The sequence below is a fragment of the Notechis scutatus genome, chromosome Z, assembly GCF_049901735.1.
Source record: "Notechis scutatus isolate UNSWTSFEM ecotype Mainland chromosome Z, rNotScu1.2, whole genome shotgun sequence".
NCBI classification, from domain to species: Eukaryota; Metazoa; Chordata; class Lepidosauria; order Squamata; family Elapidae; genus Notechis; species Notechis scutatus.
In genome coordinates, this window is record NC_142025.1 from 112,428,245 (window position 1) to 112,443,706 (window position 15,462).

Here is a 15,462-nt window from a genome sequence, read left to right on the forward strand (position 1 = left end):
TCTTGGACATACCTCAAGGACTTCTTGGAAGGCCTCCAAGGGTTACATGGATCTACCCATGCCAATTTAAGAAAGCTAATTAATCTTGAGAAGAATCGTGTCTATGTCTGTCATAGTCTGTATCATTTCTCTTTCTGTCCTTACATTCTCTCTCACACAAACACACATACACAATCCTGTCTTTTTCTCTGTACTACTTCCACCTATAAATATCTCTGCAAGTTCTGTGTTCTGCTTCCACCTATAGAGGTAGATCTAACAAAATGAAATTCAATGTAGAGAAAAGTAAAGTTTTATAGTTAGGCAAGGAAAACCAAAAGTACATATATAGACTGGGTGAAACCAGGCTTAATAGCAGTAACTGTGAGAGGGATCTTGGAGTATTAGTGGACAACCAGTTAAATATGAAGCACCAGTGTATAATGGCAGCCAAAAAAAGCCAACAGAATCCTAAGTTGCATTAACAGAGGGATACAATCAAGATCAAGTGAGGTACTAATACCACTCTATAAAGCCTTATTAAGGCCACACCTAGAGTACTGCATTGAGTTTTGGTCACCACACTATAAAAAAGATGTTGAGACTCTAGAAAACGTACAGAAAAAAGCAATCAGGATGATTAGGGGACAGGAGACTAAAACATATGAAGAATGGTTACAGGAACTGGATATGGCTAGTGTAGTGAAGAGAAGGACCAGGGGAGACATGATAGCGGTGTTCTAATATTTGAGGAGCTACCACAGAGAGGAGGGGATCAAGCTATTTTCCAAAGCACCAGAAGGCTAGACAAGGAATAATGGATGGAAATTGAACAAGGAGAGATTTCACCTGGAAATAAGGAGAAATTTTCTCACAGTAAGAATAATCAACCAATGGAACAGCTTGCCTTTGGAAGTTGTGGGAGCTTCAAGAAACAGTCAAACTCATTTAAAGATCTGCAAACCATTCTGCAATCAATGCAAGAGACTATGACAAGGAACCATGAAGAAATGAAGAAGGAGATAGGAGAGGTAGGGAATGATACAGAACTAAAAGAAAAGATGCAGAATATAGATGAAAAATTTGAAAGCTTCCAGCAATAAATCATGAAAAAAAAAAGTACAAGAAATGGAAGAAAGAATGGAGAAAGAAGAAAAGAGAGTAGATGTAATAAGTGAGAAATTAACACAGGCAAATAATGAATTAGAAACAACAGTGATCTTTCTAGAAGCCAAGAAAGCAGAACACTATCTACACTGTCAGAATGTAAAATAAGAGAAAGGAGAAGATCTACTGGATACAATGACAGAATTAATAGCAAAAGCACTCAGAACAGAGAAAGAGGAGATGTTGATGGAGATAGATGAAATTTATAGGGTGCAAATGAACTATGCAAGGAGACATAACCTCCCAAAGGAAATACATTTTAGATTCATGAAGAAGTCAGTCTGGGATAAAGTACTACATAGGACAAGGGATGAACCAATAGAACATAGAGGGAAACAACTAGTAGTTCTCAGGCAAGTACCAAGAAGGATAAGAGAATTGAGAAGACCCTAAAAATTATTGACATCAAAGTTTACTAAGTATAACATCGATTTTAGTTGGTTGACACCGGAGGGCTCTTGGCAAGATAAAAGGCTGGACACTTTGGATAAGGTGGAGGAATTCTATAATCAACATTTTGGCAATGAAAAAGAATCAGAAGAGAGGGATACAATAGAAGAAAGAGACACAATATTGTTGATTATGGAAGAAAAAGCACTACAATCCAAGGAGAGGGAAAAGGAAAAGAAGAAAGCAGAGAACTACAAGAGAAGACACAAAGATTTAAAAGAGGTCAGAACAACAAGTAGCACAAAACCCAGATATAAGTAGAGAAATGCAAGAAGAGTTCAATATCTTATCACTGAACATTAACAGATTAAACTCTCCCATAAAAAGAAGGAAAATCTTTAATAAATTAAAAAGACTTAATTTGGACATAATAGCAATACAAGAAGTCCATCTAAAGGAACAACATAAACAATAGTAAGAATATCCCAAACTAGAGAATACATTCATTTCATCAGCACAACAAAAAAGGAGAGGGGTAGTGTTATATGTTAAAGAGACGATTCCGGCTAAGCAAATCTTTAAGGATGAAGAAGGAAGGATTTTGATCGTAGAGATAGTAATAAACCAAAAAAAGGTTGTATTAGTAGAAATCTATGCACCGAGCAGAGGACAGGAGCAATTTTATAGGAAATTACATAATACCATCTGTGATATAAAGTGTGATAATATTTGTATCTTAAGAGATTTGAACACAATCATGGACAAAAACTAGACTATAAAAGTAATAAAATAAAGAAAAGAATAAGAACACTCCCAAAAACCTTCTTTAAAATGGCAGAGGAATTAAATGTTCAAGATATTTGGAGAGAGAGAAATCACAGGAAGAACCAATATATGCATTACTCGAATAGACATCAAACATGGTCCAGAATCAACATGGTCCAGATGTCAATGGAATTAAATTCTGAAGTAAAGGAAGTGGAAATTGAGACAAATCTCTGGGCTGATCATAACCCTATGAAATTTAGTTGGAAAGGACAAAAGAAAACTCCAAGATGGACATTACAAAGATCAATTTTAAAGGATGAAGGATTAAGGCTATGAATGGGTAAAGAGCTGCATCTTTATTTTAAAAGAAACATGAAAGAAGATACATTCCTGCAAAACTTATGGGATATGGCAAAGGCATACATGAGGGGAGTGATTGTATCCTACATGGCAAAAAAAAAAAAAAAGAGAGGAAAAAGCAATGACAGAAATGCCTAGAAGAGGAATATAAAAGCTTGGAGGCAAATATCCAAAAGGAGCCACAAAAAAAAAAGAAATCTAAAACAACAAATGAACTTAATTAAACATAAATTGAACATTCTGGAGAAAGAGGACTTGGCACAACAAATAAAAAGGACTAAACATTTTTTTTTTGGAGAATGCAAATAAACCGGAAAGGTGGTTAGCATACAAACTGAAAAAAACAAAGAGAAAAGATGGATCAGCAAATTGCAGAATGAAGAGGAGAGGATATGTTATTAAAACAAGAAGAAAAACAACATAATCCAGGAGTTTTATGAGAAATTATATAATGAGAATGACTTACATAGAGGGGAAAAAACATTACAATGTTTAGGGAAAGCGGAGTTACCCAAAGCCCCAAAAGAAATAAAAAGTATGTTAAATGAAGAAATAAAGATGTCAGAAGTAATAGTGGTGATGTCAGGATTCCAGCAGTTACACCATTTAAATCATGAGTCTTGAGGCAAACTTCCAAAACTTAAAAAGGATTTATTGGGAGTTAACATGCTGGTACTGCCTGGGTGTAGTCAACTCTGAGACACATAATTCATTGTCACCTTTGAACCTGGTTTTCCCCCCATCCCCTGGGTGTATCTTAATTCATATTCTCCAATGGGACACATCTATACCCAAGAGTCATCAATCATGCTCTCAAGTTAGAATTTTGTGTGGCAGAAACTTCAGTCACCTAGTTACTATCTTTGAAAACATTTATGGAATGCAGTTTTGGTTTTGCAAACTGCTGCACTGTTCCCCCTCCCTTTCTGTTGGCAACTCTAAAAAGATCATAGAAATATTTTATGAGTTGACAGGTGATTAATAAACAAAAAAAATCAATAAAACTCCAGGCCCTGATGGGTTACCAATAGAATTATATAAAGATCTACAAGACAACTTAGCACAAGTTCTACTTGAAATATTCAATGAAGTTCTAAATGAGGTGAAGATTCCACCATCATGGGTGGAAGCTAACATCACGCTGATACCCAAGGAGAATACTGATTTGAGATTAATTAAAAATTATAGACCTATATACCTTCTGAATATGGACTATAAGTATTTACATCAATAATAGCTGAATGACTAAAAAGGTTCCTAAATGAGTTTATACACATTGACCAAAATGTTTTTTTTTTTTGCCAAAAAGACAAATTAAAAATAACATAAGAACAATATTAGATATACTAGAATACTATGAGACACACAACAAGAAACAGGTGGCACTGCTCTTCTTGGATGTTCAAAAGGCCTTTGACAATGTCTAATGGGAATTTATGTTACAACAAGTACAATATATGCATTTTGGTAATAAATTCTTAAATATGTTTTTGGCGATATATTCTAAGCAAGAGGACAAAGTAATAGTGAATGGTGAGATGACAAAAAATTTCAAAATTCAGAAAGGTACAAGACAAGGGTGCCCATTATCCCCACTATCATACATATTAACCTTGGAAGTTTTAACAAGGATAATTAAGAAGGAAACACAAATAAAAGGTCTGGAAATCAAGAAAGAAGTATATAAATTACAAGCATTTGCAGCCAATTTAGTTTTCATTCTGGAGGAACCACTGCAATTGGGTTTGAAGCTCATAGAGATATTAGAAGGATGTGGAGAAGTAGCCAGACTTAAAGTAAACAAGGAAAAAACTAAAATGATAGTTAAGAATATGATGAACGAGCAGAAAGAAAATTTGGCCAAGGGAATAAATATTTAGATAGTGAAAAAAAATGAAAAATCTAGGGATTTATGTTTCAGCAAGGTGCACAACAATCGAAGAAAATAACTATGTTAAATTAATGAATCAAATAAAAGAGGATCTGGAGAGATGGAGAAAGGGGTAGAGTAGCGGTAATTAAAATGAATATTCTACCAAAATTACTCTTTCTGTTTCAAAATATACCTATAAAATTAAATGAAAATATTTTGGAAATTTGAACAAAAAAGCATTGAATTTTATATGGCAAGGAAAGAAATAAAGGATCAAACTAAAACTTATGCAAGAAGCTAAAGAAAGAGAAAGGTTCGGCTTGCCCAATTGGGAATATATTATATTATCAGGCAGCGACACTTACCTGGGTGAAAGAATGAATAAATTTAAAGAATAAGAGACTACTAGCATTAAAGTGCCATGATTTACACCTAGGATGGCATGCATTCTTGTGGTACAACAGACATATAGCACATCAATACTGCCAAAGACACTAGATCAGCTTTATTTGCGGTACAGAACAAAATCAAACAGCAGAATTACATGGAAACTCCAGTTTGGTTATCCATCTTGGAAACTTTGGTACACCCAAATTTTATTAATCAGGGAAAATTATTATTTACAAGGATGTAATAAATGAAAAGGGTGAATTGAAATCGAGACAAGAACTAAAACATCAAGGGGTAGAATTGGAGTGACGGTTATATTTACAAATTCAATCATGTTATTGGAAAGATATGAAAGAGTGGGGAATCAATAGAGAACCAATGACTTTAGATACAATTTTACTGGGGACTGATGATAAGCGGATAAAGAAAATTTATAAATTTTTGTTGGACTATAAGAAGGAGGAGGAACAGGTCAAGGAAACAATGGTGGTATGGGCCAAAAACTTTTGAGTATAATATTGAATTGGAAAAATGGCAAGAACTATGGGAAAGAAATAGGAAAATAACACTGGCCATATCATACAAAGAAAACCTATACAAGATGTTTTATAGGTGGCATCTTCCCCCAGCAAGTCTGGCCAAAATATTTAGAAATCTATTACCAAATTGTTGGAAATGTAATCAAGAACCAGGCATGGGACAGGGGTTGGACTAGATGACCTACAAGGTTCCTTCCAACTCTGATTATCTGTTAAGTCTATCTGTTATTATCACATGGTGGTCTTGTAAAAAAAATGGAGTTTTGGCGAAAGATTCAGACGTGGTTGGAAGAGATGACTGGACAAAAAATAGAATATAAGCCAGAATTACTTTTATTAGGAATCACGAAAGAGAGATATAGGAAAGAGGTGACCTATTTAATATTACATATCACAATGGCAGCAAGAATGGGTTTTGCTCAACAATGGAAAAATAGAGAAATCCCTGTAGAAGGTGAAGTGATAAAGAAAATACTGATTTGTACAGAAATGGATAGACTGACCTTGGAATTGAAAAATAAAGGCAAGACAGAATATCAAGAGATATGGAATAAATTGTATCAGTGGTGGGAATGGAAAGGAGAGACCCAGAATAAAAATTAATCAGGATTTGTAGATTGGACAATTGAGGTTATGTATGTAATTTCAACCAAACATGATGGACAATATGATAGATATAAAATTAGTAGCACAGAAGATGTTATAAATGCATATATTGGATAAGTTATTGTATAAATGTATATAAGATATGTATTCTATACTTTAGCATGTATGGCAGAGATGACACCAGGACCGTCAAACTGTGTCCAATATTTTAATGTGTACTTAATAAAAAAATTGTAAAAAAAAGAAGAGATTGGACTGCCATTTGTCAGAAATGGTGTAGGGTCTCCTGCTTGGGCGGGGGATTGATCTAGATGACCCAAAAGGTCCCTTCCAATCTGTTAATCTGAGTACATTTATGTAATATTTATTGATCACATGTCTTTTCAGTATGATGTTTGAAAGTTAAGTCTTTGCAATAAAACTCACAAATAAATACCTGTTTTGGTTGTTGTTGTTGTTATCTAATGTATTGTTCATGTCTCTGAGAAGACCCAGAATTATTAGAGCAGATCAGCAGGAGAGCCCAAATGTGCTTTTTTGAAAAGCAACTTTCCTTGAGAATGTTTCACTTCTCATCTAAAAGTCTGATTGCCTTTTGAAAAAGCACCTTTGAGACAACTATGACCTGGATGATTGAGAACCTCCATAGACATTTATCTATGCAGAGAACTGAAGAAGCTTCTTGGATGAGAAGCCAAACATCTTCAAGGAAAAACAAAGTTCAGCTACCTTTTGAAAAAGCACCTTTGGAGCAACCATGGCCTGGTTGACTGAAAATCTTTATAAACCTTAGTAGGAGAGTGTTATATTCCTGGGTCTAGTTTATTCATGATAAAGATTTCTATTAAAAGTATGGAAACAATACAAATTTAGGAAAGCTTTGCTATGGATTAAGGACCCTGCAGGCTAAAAGAAGGCTCATGTAGCCTCTAACTCTAGGTGTCCATCTTCCCATTTCCATCAGAAAAAAAGAGAAGATGGGATTCAGGAGGAAAGAGGCAATTATATATATTTTTTTCTCCCCCAGTCAATTATGGCTGAAGGTCTTTTAGAACTGGGAAAATCACTATGTCAACTCATAAATCAATCCTATGCCTGTTTCCGAGTTGCCATAAGAAGGAAGAGGGGAAAAGTTTGAGGGAGCAGTGTTGCCCATGAAGGCCAGAAACACATGCCATCTTATCTTGTGCAGATTGTAGCCTAGTTTGCTGGATCTTCTGCCCACGAAAATCCTTCATTGAAGAGTGTGATTGATGACACCCAGCCCGTGAATGTGTTTCGTTGGAGAATCTGATTTATGACACACCCAGGGGGGTGGGGGAAAATAGAGTCATAGGTGATAGTAAATTATGTGTTGGAATCCTGATACACTATGCAGGTGTGTCAATGTTCTGAAAATTAAACAAGAGGTTGGACTAGAAGACCTCCAAGGTCCCTTTGAACTCTATTATTTTGTTAAGCCCAAGAGCATACATTTTTAGCACTTCTACACCAATTCTGGGATAGTTTTCAGTACAATTAATGGGGATTAGATTATTTTTTTCCATTCTATTTTGATAAGAGTCTTTTTTCCCCCTTAGGACTTACTTGTTGATATCTCAAGGATTTCTTAGGATGTCCCTGAGCAGATCTCAGGATGTCCCTGAGCAGATCCCTGAGTAGATCTCTGTGGGCCAATCTAAGAAAGCTAAACTTGGCAAGTTTTATGCATTAAGTTATTGAAAGATACAGTATATCCATATGTGTGTGTGCTTGTAACTGTCTTTTTGTATGTACACACAAACATATTCAGAATGTAAATGTATACATTATATATTTCCCTATTGAAATAGCAGTTCTTCAGAAAAGTATGACATTTTAGCTAGAAAAATAGACATTTAATTATCCATTTGGGGAAGGCAATAGTTTTGCTGGCAGAACATTACATCATTTTTCTAGATGTTCTATTTTTTATTTGCAGTAACATTCTTCCTATAATACGATTGATTTGATTTGATTTGATGCCACGATGGCCTCTCAAAAAATCTTTGACTTTTATCAACTGACAATGCCCCAGAATTAGTTAACCATTCAGACATTGTTGGTTAACTATGATTTCCTGGCAATGAGGACATTTGCTATAGCTAGGAGAGCATTGTGGCAGAAAATAGGGAAACTTTGATTCCCTATTTTGATGATGTATCATTAAAGGATATCTGTCTATCAATCTATCTTTATTGTCTGCCTGTCTGTCTGTCTGTCTGTCTGTCTGTCTGTCTGTCTGTCTATCTATCTATCTCGGGAACGTCCTATCAAATCCAGTACCTGTCAATAGTGGTGTTCCCCAAGGCAGTGTTCTAGGACCAACTCTCTTCATACTCTACATAAACGACCTCTGTGATCATATTAAGAGCAATTGCGTTCTCTTCGCTGATGATGTAAAGCTGTTCAATACCACAGACAATACTGCTACCCTACAAAAAGATCTTGACTATGTATCCGAATGGTCAAACAAATGGCAACTTCAAATCTCAACAAATAAATGCTCTGTCTTACATATTGGCAAAAAAAATCAGAAAATAAAATACAAGCTGAATAGTCAAGATCTTGTTGATGACCCAAGCTCTGTAAAGGACCTTGGAATACTCACCTCTAATGATCTAAGTGCTAGAGCACACTGCAACTACATAGCCAAAAAGGCATTAAGAGTTGTTAACCTAATCCTACGTAGCTTTTTCTCTGGTAATATCACACTACTAACCAGAGCATACAAAACATTTGCTAGACCAATACTCGAATACAGTTCATCAGTCTGGAATCCACACTACGTATCTGATATTAGCACAATTGAGAAAGTCCAGAAATATTTCACAAGAAGAGTTCTCCACTCCTCTACTCGCTGTAGAATACCTTATGCCACCAGACTTGAAATTCTAGAACTAGAAAACCTTGAATTACGCCGTCTTCGGTCTGACTTAAGCATGGTATACAAAATCATACATTGCAATGTCCTACCTGTCAATGAATACTTCAGCTTCAACCATAACAACACAAGAGCACACAATAGATACAAACTCAAAGTAAACCGCACCAAACTTGATTGCAGGAAATACGACTTCAGCAATAGAGTGGTCAATGTCTGGAATACTCTACCCGACTCTGTAGTTTCTTCCCCAAACCCCAAAAACTTTAACCTTAGACTGTCTACTATTGACCTCACCCCTTTCCTAAGAGGTCTGTAGGGGGCGTGCATAAGCGCACCAATGTGCCTACCGTCCCTGTCCTATTGTTTCTCCTATTCTTTTATTTTTCTTATATGTAACCATTTCATGTATTCACAACTATGTATACATTTATACTTATTATCTTGTAAACAATTGGCAAATCAAATAAATAAATAAATAAATAAATAAATCTATTTATCTATCTATCTATCTATCTATCTATCTATCTATCTATCTATCTATCTATCTATCTATCTATCTATCTATTCATCTATCCATCTATTTATCTGTCATCTATCATCTGTCTTTGTCTTTCTCTATTTCGTTCCATCTTTTTAACTTTTTATTCTATCTTTATTTCTATTTCCTCTCCCCTCTGTTTATCCCGCTCTCTATCATCTATTTCTATCTCCCTCTAATCCCTATGAAACCCAGCCTCTGTCCTGAGGAACTTATCATGTACTGAGATCTAAATTGTACAAATACAACTCCACTCACTTTGCATGAGATGTAAAGAAAGGTAGATACTAATGTAAGTTGCATGTTCTTGATTTTTCATAAAGCACAGTTGTAGAATCAGAATGTATATCTCACCACTGTGTCCTTAAAATACGACTTTTCCTACTATTGTTTTAAGGATGACTCTGACACTTAAACTCCAAAAGCTTTCTGTATATAAGCATTGACTTTTTTGGGTTGGCTGGTGGGAGGTGTGTAAACTGGGGTACTAACTATAATCTGCAGTCTTTGGAGTTCTTATTCATCAACAGAGAAGCACTTACAATTCCTCCTTTTGTTGATTTCAGCAAAACAAAATTTAACCATATATTTAGACCTGGCAATTATCAGTTTGAAAGCATGTAAAAATGCAAGTAGAAAAATAGGGACCACTTTGCTGGGAAGGTAACAGCATTCTGTACACCTTTGGCATTTAGTCAAGCTGGCCATATGACCATGGAGACATCTGCAGACAGTGCTGGCTCTTTGGCTTTGTAAAGGAGATAAGCACCACACCCTAAAGCTGGAAATGACTAGCACCTATGTTACCTTTACCTTAGACCTGGGACTTAATTCACAATAACCAAGGCATTAAAAGAACACACACTGGGATATACATTGGTATTAGAATCAACATACTCTTGAATTAAATGAATGGTCACTCCACTTTGGGGGCAAGAATGTCCATTTGTTTCAATGCATCTTTGAAGACTTCTTTCACTTTCTCGTTCTGAAGGATATATATGAATGGATTCAGCAAAGGTGTCACCACAGTGTGAAGCAGGGCCATACCTTTGTAGAAACCAGAGGAATGGATTTTCTCTGGTAGAAGGTACATGAAAATGGAACACCCATAAAAAAATCAAGGCCAAAGTAATGTGAGCAACACAGGTTGAGAATGCTTTTTGTCGACCAGATGAAGATGGAATGCGTAGAATGGTGGCAATGATATATATGTAAGACACTGAGGTTAGAAAAAGTGAACACAGGACAATAAGAGCCGTTGATATATAGCTCAACCATTTCAGCATGGTTGTGTCCTTACAAGCCAGCCTGAGCACAGGAAGGATATCACAGTAGAAGTGGTTAATAACATTGGGATCACAAAATGGGATCAGATAAAAGGGGATTGTTGAAAAAAGGACTGAGAAGAAGGCCCCTGTCCAAGACCCAGCAGCAAGCTGGAAGGTGAACCAACCACTCATGATGACAGAATATCTCAAGGGCTTACAGATGGCTACATAGCGATCAAAGGCCATGATAGCTAACAGAATGTAATCTGAAGTTCCCAAGAAAAAATAGAAATACATCTGCATTATGCAACCCATAAAAGAAATAACTTTTCGCTCTGTGATTATATTGAACTTCATTTGGGGAATAATGACAGTAGTGAAGCAAAGTCCTGAGAAGGAAAGGTTGCCCAGAAGCCAATACATGGGGGTGTGGAGTCGATAATCTTTCCACACAAAGAAGATAATCAGAACATTTCCACTTAATATTAATATGTAGATCACTGCTATGATCAGGAATAGCGGAATCTTGAATTTCTGGATGCCAGAAAAACCTATAAAAATGAATTCTTTCACCATGCTGTAATTTTCAGACCTCATATTTTCTTTTATTATTGTAGTCTGTTGGAATAAAAAATAGTTAAATTAATTTGGTGTCCATTTGTTCAAAATCAAGAATAACAAGGTCATTATTTTTCAGATCAGGAAATTTGTCTTCCCTCAATTCAGTTATATCATGAGTTATAACATTGCTGTTGTAACTTTGGATAGTTGCTAAATGACTAGTTGTAAGCTGAGGACCACCTGTATCTTAAAATGGTAGCATGAATCCCAATATATTATTGATAAAACCTGAAAACAAATCTACATTTATATTAACTATTCATGGAATCATTGATTTCTATATCCTACATCCAGGAATTGTGAGGGCTACTCCAAACATAATTAGAAGCCAATAGCTGATATTAGGTTTGACGACTTCTCAAAAGAAGAGAAAGAAAGAAATTTGTTTTGGACAAGTGGGAGGAGGAGGAGGAGGAGGAGGAGGAGGAGGAGGAGGAGGAGGAGGAGGAGGAGGAGGAGGAGGAGGAGGAGGAGGAGGAAGAGGAGGAGGAGGAGAAGAAGAAGAAGAAGAAGAAGAAGAAGAAGAAGAAGAAGAAGAAGAAGAAGAAGAAGAAGAAGAAGAAGAAGAAGGAGAAGGAGAAGGAGAAGGAGAAGGAGAAGGAGAAGGAGAAGGAGAAGGAGAAGGAGAAGAAGAAGAAGAAGAAGAAGAAGAAGAAGAAGAAGAAGAAGAAGAAGAAGAAGAAGAAGAAGAAGAAGAAGAAGAAGAAGAAGAAGAAGAAGAAGAAGAAAAGTAGAAGTTGCTGTTCCACATTGTTACTACAGATGATGTATCAATGAAATGACCATAAGTTGATTTTTAATTTGGGGGAACCTTGATGCTCAAAATAAGAGAAATAAATAAATTTGCTTTGAACAAGTGGGAGGAGGAGGAGGAGAGGGGGAGGGGGAGGAAATTTGAAGCAAATAGAATTGTGATTTAAGCTCTGTTAATGCTTCTTAGCTTTTCTATACTAAATAGAAAAGTAATTGAACATGTAGTCCTGTTTGATGTTCAGCTTTGAATTCTTAGGACATTGTTAATATTTAAAAGTTCTCCCACACCATAAGCTAAACAGAGCTTTGTACATTTCTTTCATTAAATCATAGCACCACTCTCCATAGCAATGGGATCAGGGATGTGAAAAATGCTTCAATGTACATAAACTGTTTTGAGCTGTTTTATTTCTTAATGTCCAAGCTAGACATTGTCAAATGGACAAAGACTTCGCAAGAGCCATGAAATATTTTAAAGAATTCATAGTTTCATATGCAATTTTGGAGTTTTCCAGATGGATGTGCAACTATTGAAAGATATCCCAGCAGAATGTGCTGAAATGGATAAATTAACATTGAAGTTTAAGGATAAGGAAGAAACAGAATATTTTTTAACTTGGGAATTATTCTATCAATGGTTAGAAAATAGAAGCAGAAGTTAGAAATTCAAAATCAAGGAAGATATGTAAATAAAAATGAAGTAAGTGTGTAATTAAATAATGAATATTGAATAATTAGGATAAGTAAATATAATAGACTTGGAGGATAATGATTATAAATGTGATGTTTATAAGGTTTGATATCATTAACTAATTATACACAAAACTGAACAGACTATTTAATTAAATAACAGAAAATATTTAGCAAGGATAAGTGAAGATCATGATGAATAGATTTTGAGAATAATGGTTACAACTATTGTATGTATTAAGTTTATTACCTGTATTTAAAAGAGATTGTACCCAGACAGTACACTGCCATTGTGGATATGGAAATTTTATATGTAAAACAAAGGAAATTGAATAATAATAATAATAATAATAATAATAATAACAACAACAACAACAACAACAACAACAACAACAACAACAATACAACTGCGGGACTTCCGAATGCAGACTGATAAAGTTTTGGAACACAATACCCCAGATATCATGATTATGGAGAAGAAAAAAGTGTGGATCATTGACATTGCCATACCTGGTGACAGCAGAATCGAAAAGAAACAACTTGAAAAAAAATCACCAGATATCAGGACTTGAAAATCGAACTGCAGAGACTCTGGCATAAACCAGTGCAGGTGGTTCCAGTGGTACTCAGCACACTGGGTGCTGTGCCTAGGCAAGCACTCAAAAACACTTGGTGCTGACAAAATCACCATTGGTCAACTGCAGAAGGCCACCTTACTGGAATCTGCTCGCATAATCTGCCGATACATCACACAGTCTTAAATGCTTGGGAAGTGTTCGATTAATGATTTGTGATACAAAATCCAGCATAGTCTATGTGCACTGATGTTTTTTGTGTATAATAATAATAATAAAATATTTTCTCTTTCAACAGAAGATAATATTTGTAGCTAAGGGTTGAGCTGTGAGGTCCTTGGTTTCCTCTGAGTTTGGCTGTTTTCTTGCAGACATTTTATTACCCAATTAGGTAACAACGTCAGGGACAGCAGTACTGATTATGTTACCTATTTGGGTAATGAAATGTCTGCAAGAAAGCAATCACAATCAGAGAGCACCAAGGACTCCATAGTTCTCTTTCAGAAGAAGAGATAATGGAACCACCAAGATATTTAGCATCATGCACTAAGTTGGAAACTCACCCGCTTGGTTACTACTTTCCAGAAAGCTGTTTTGAATTCACTGTTCCGTATTGTGTAGATGAAAGGGTTTAACATGGGTACGAAACTGGTGCGCACAAGAGAGATTGCCTTATTGAGTCGAGTGTCACCTTGCGTTGAAGGTTTCAAGTACATAATCATATCTGCTGTATAGAAAATGGTTACAACAATGAGATGGGAACCACAGGTGAAAAAGGCTTTGGATCGCCTGGTAGCAGAAGGAATCTGAAGTATGGTGTTTATAATGCACATATATGAAATCAGAGAGAACCCAAAGGAACCCCACATTATAACAGCACCATAAACAAATCCTATTAACTCAATCACAGTTGTGTCAGCACAAGCCAACTGCAAAACTGGACCAACGTCACAAAAGAAATGATCAATGAGATTGTGTGCACAATAGGGGAACATCCATATCACAACCGACTGAGGAAATATGAGTCCAAACCCACCAATCCATGCCAGCAAAGACAGTTTGATACAGAGTCAACTAGTCATAATGGTTTGATAATGCAAAGGTCTGCAGATGGCCACATAGCGGTCAAAAGACATGATCGTGAGGGTGATGAACTCCACAGCTACCATTGTGAAGACCATGAAACCTTGTGCCATGCAACACGCAAAGCAGATGGTGTTTTTGCCAGAGAAGCTATTGATCAACATCTTTGGTATCTCTGATGTTGTGGAAGAAATCTCAGCCATGGAGAAGTTGAGAAGAAAGAAATACATTGGAGTATGGAGCTTAGGTTCAATGGAAACCACTATGATGATTAAAGAATGTCCTAGAAGTGACAGAAGGTACATCAGAAGCAGGAGTATATAAAATCCCAGGTCTAGTTCATGAAATTCTGAAAATCCCAGAAGAATAAATTCATTGAAAAATGTAGCATTTGACATCCCCTTCTTCTTTTTCTAAAATGATACAATAATTTATGGAAACATTATCATTTGTGGTGTAAGACAGTATACAATAGGATTGATAATCACATAAGTGGCTGAAGTGAATTACGGTACAGGGCTACTGAACTGTTTCATATCTTTTTACTCTTATAACTGTTGATTAATTAGTGGTTTTGGAAATGTCACCACCGCTCTCAGAGAATCTGTAGCTATTTGATTCAGGGTGTGAGGGGAGGCAGGAAATTAATTTCTTCCTCATAAAATGTCAGCATCATTTTTCCTCATTGAAATATTGCATGCTACTTTGAAGCATTTCAGAGTTTGTTTTATTTTTTCTAAAATCTAATACGGGAAAAAAGAAAAATGACATAATCTTCCTTCTCTAATTTAATATTTTTGAAGAGCCAGCCTATAATGTTGACTTTTTAAAATTGAGAGTATTAAACTTTGCTGGCAGATTCTTTCATAACTTTACTGTGGTGTGTAATATTATCAGGTGCTTTCCCAAAGTGATTAAAAATGTACTAGCTATTCTACTAGCTATACACACACA

The 15,462-nt window shown here is 35.7% G+C and overlaps 2 pseudogenes; both read right to left on the reverse strand.

The window, feature by feature from the left end:
* Window positions 1-10,431: 10,431 nt before the first annotated feature.
* On the reverse strand, window positions 10,432-11,362 carry LOC148129124 (olfactory receptor 6M1-like; annotated as a pseudogene).
* A 2,602-nt stretch (window positions 11,363-13,964) lies between these two features.
* On the reverse strand, window positions 13,965-14,906 carry LOC113429263 (olfactory receptor 6X1-like; annotated as a pseudogene).
* Between the last annotated feature and the right edge of the window lie 556 nt (window positions 14,907-15,462).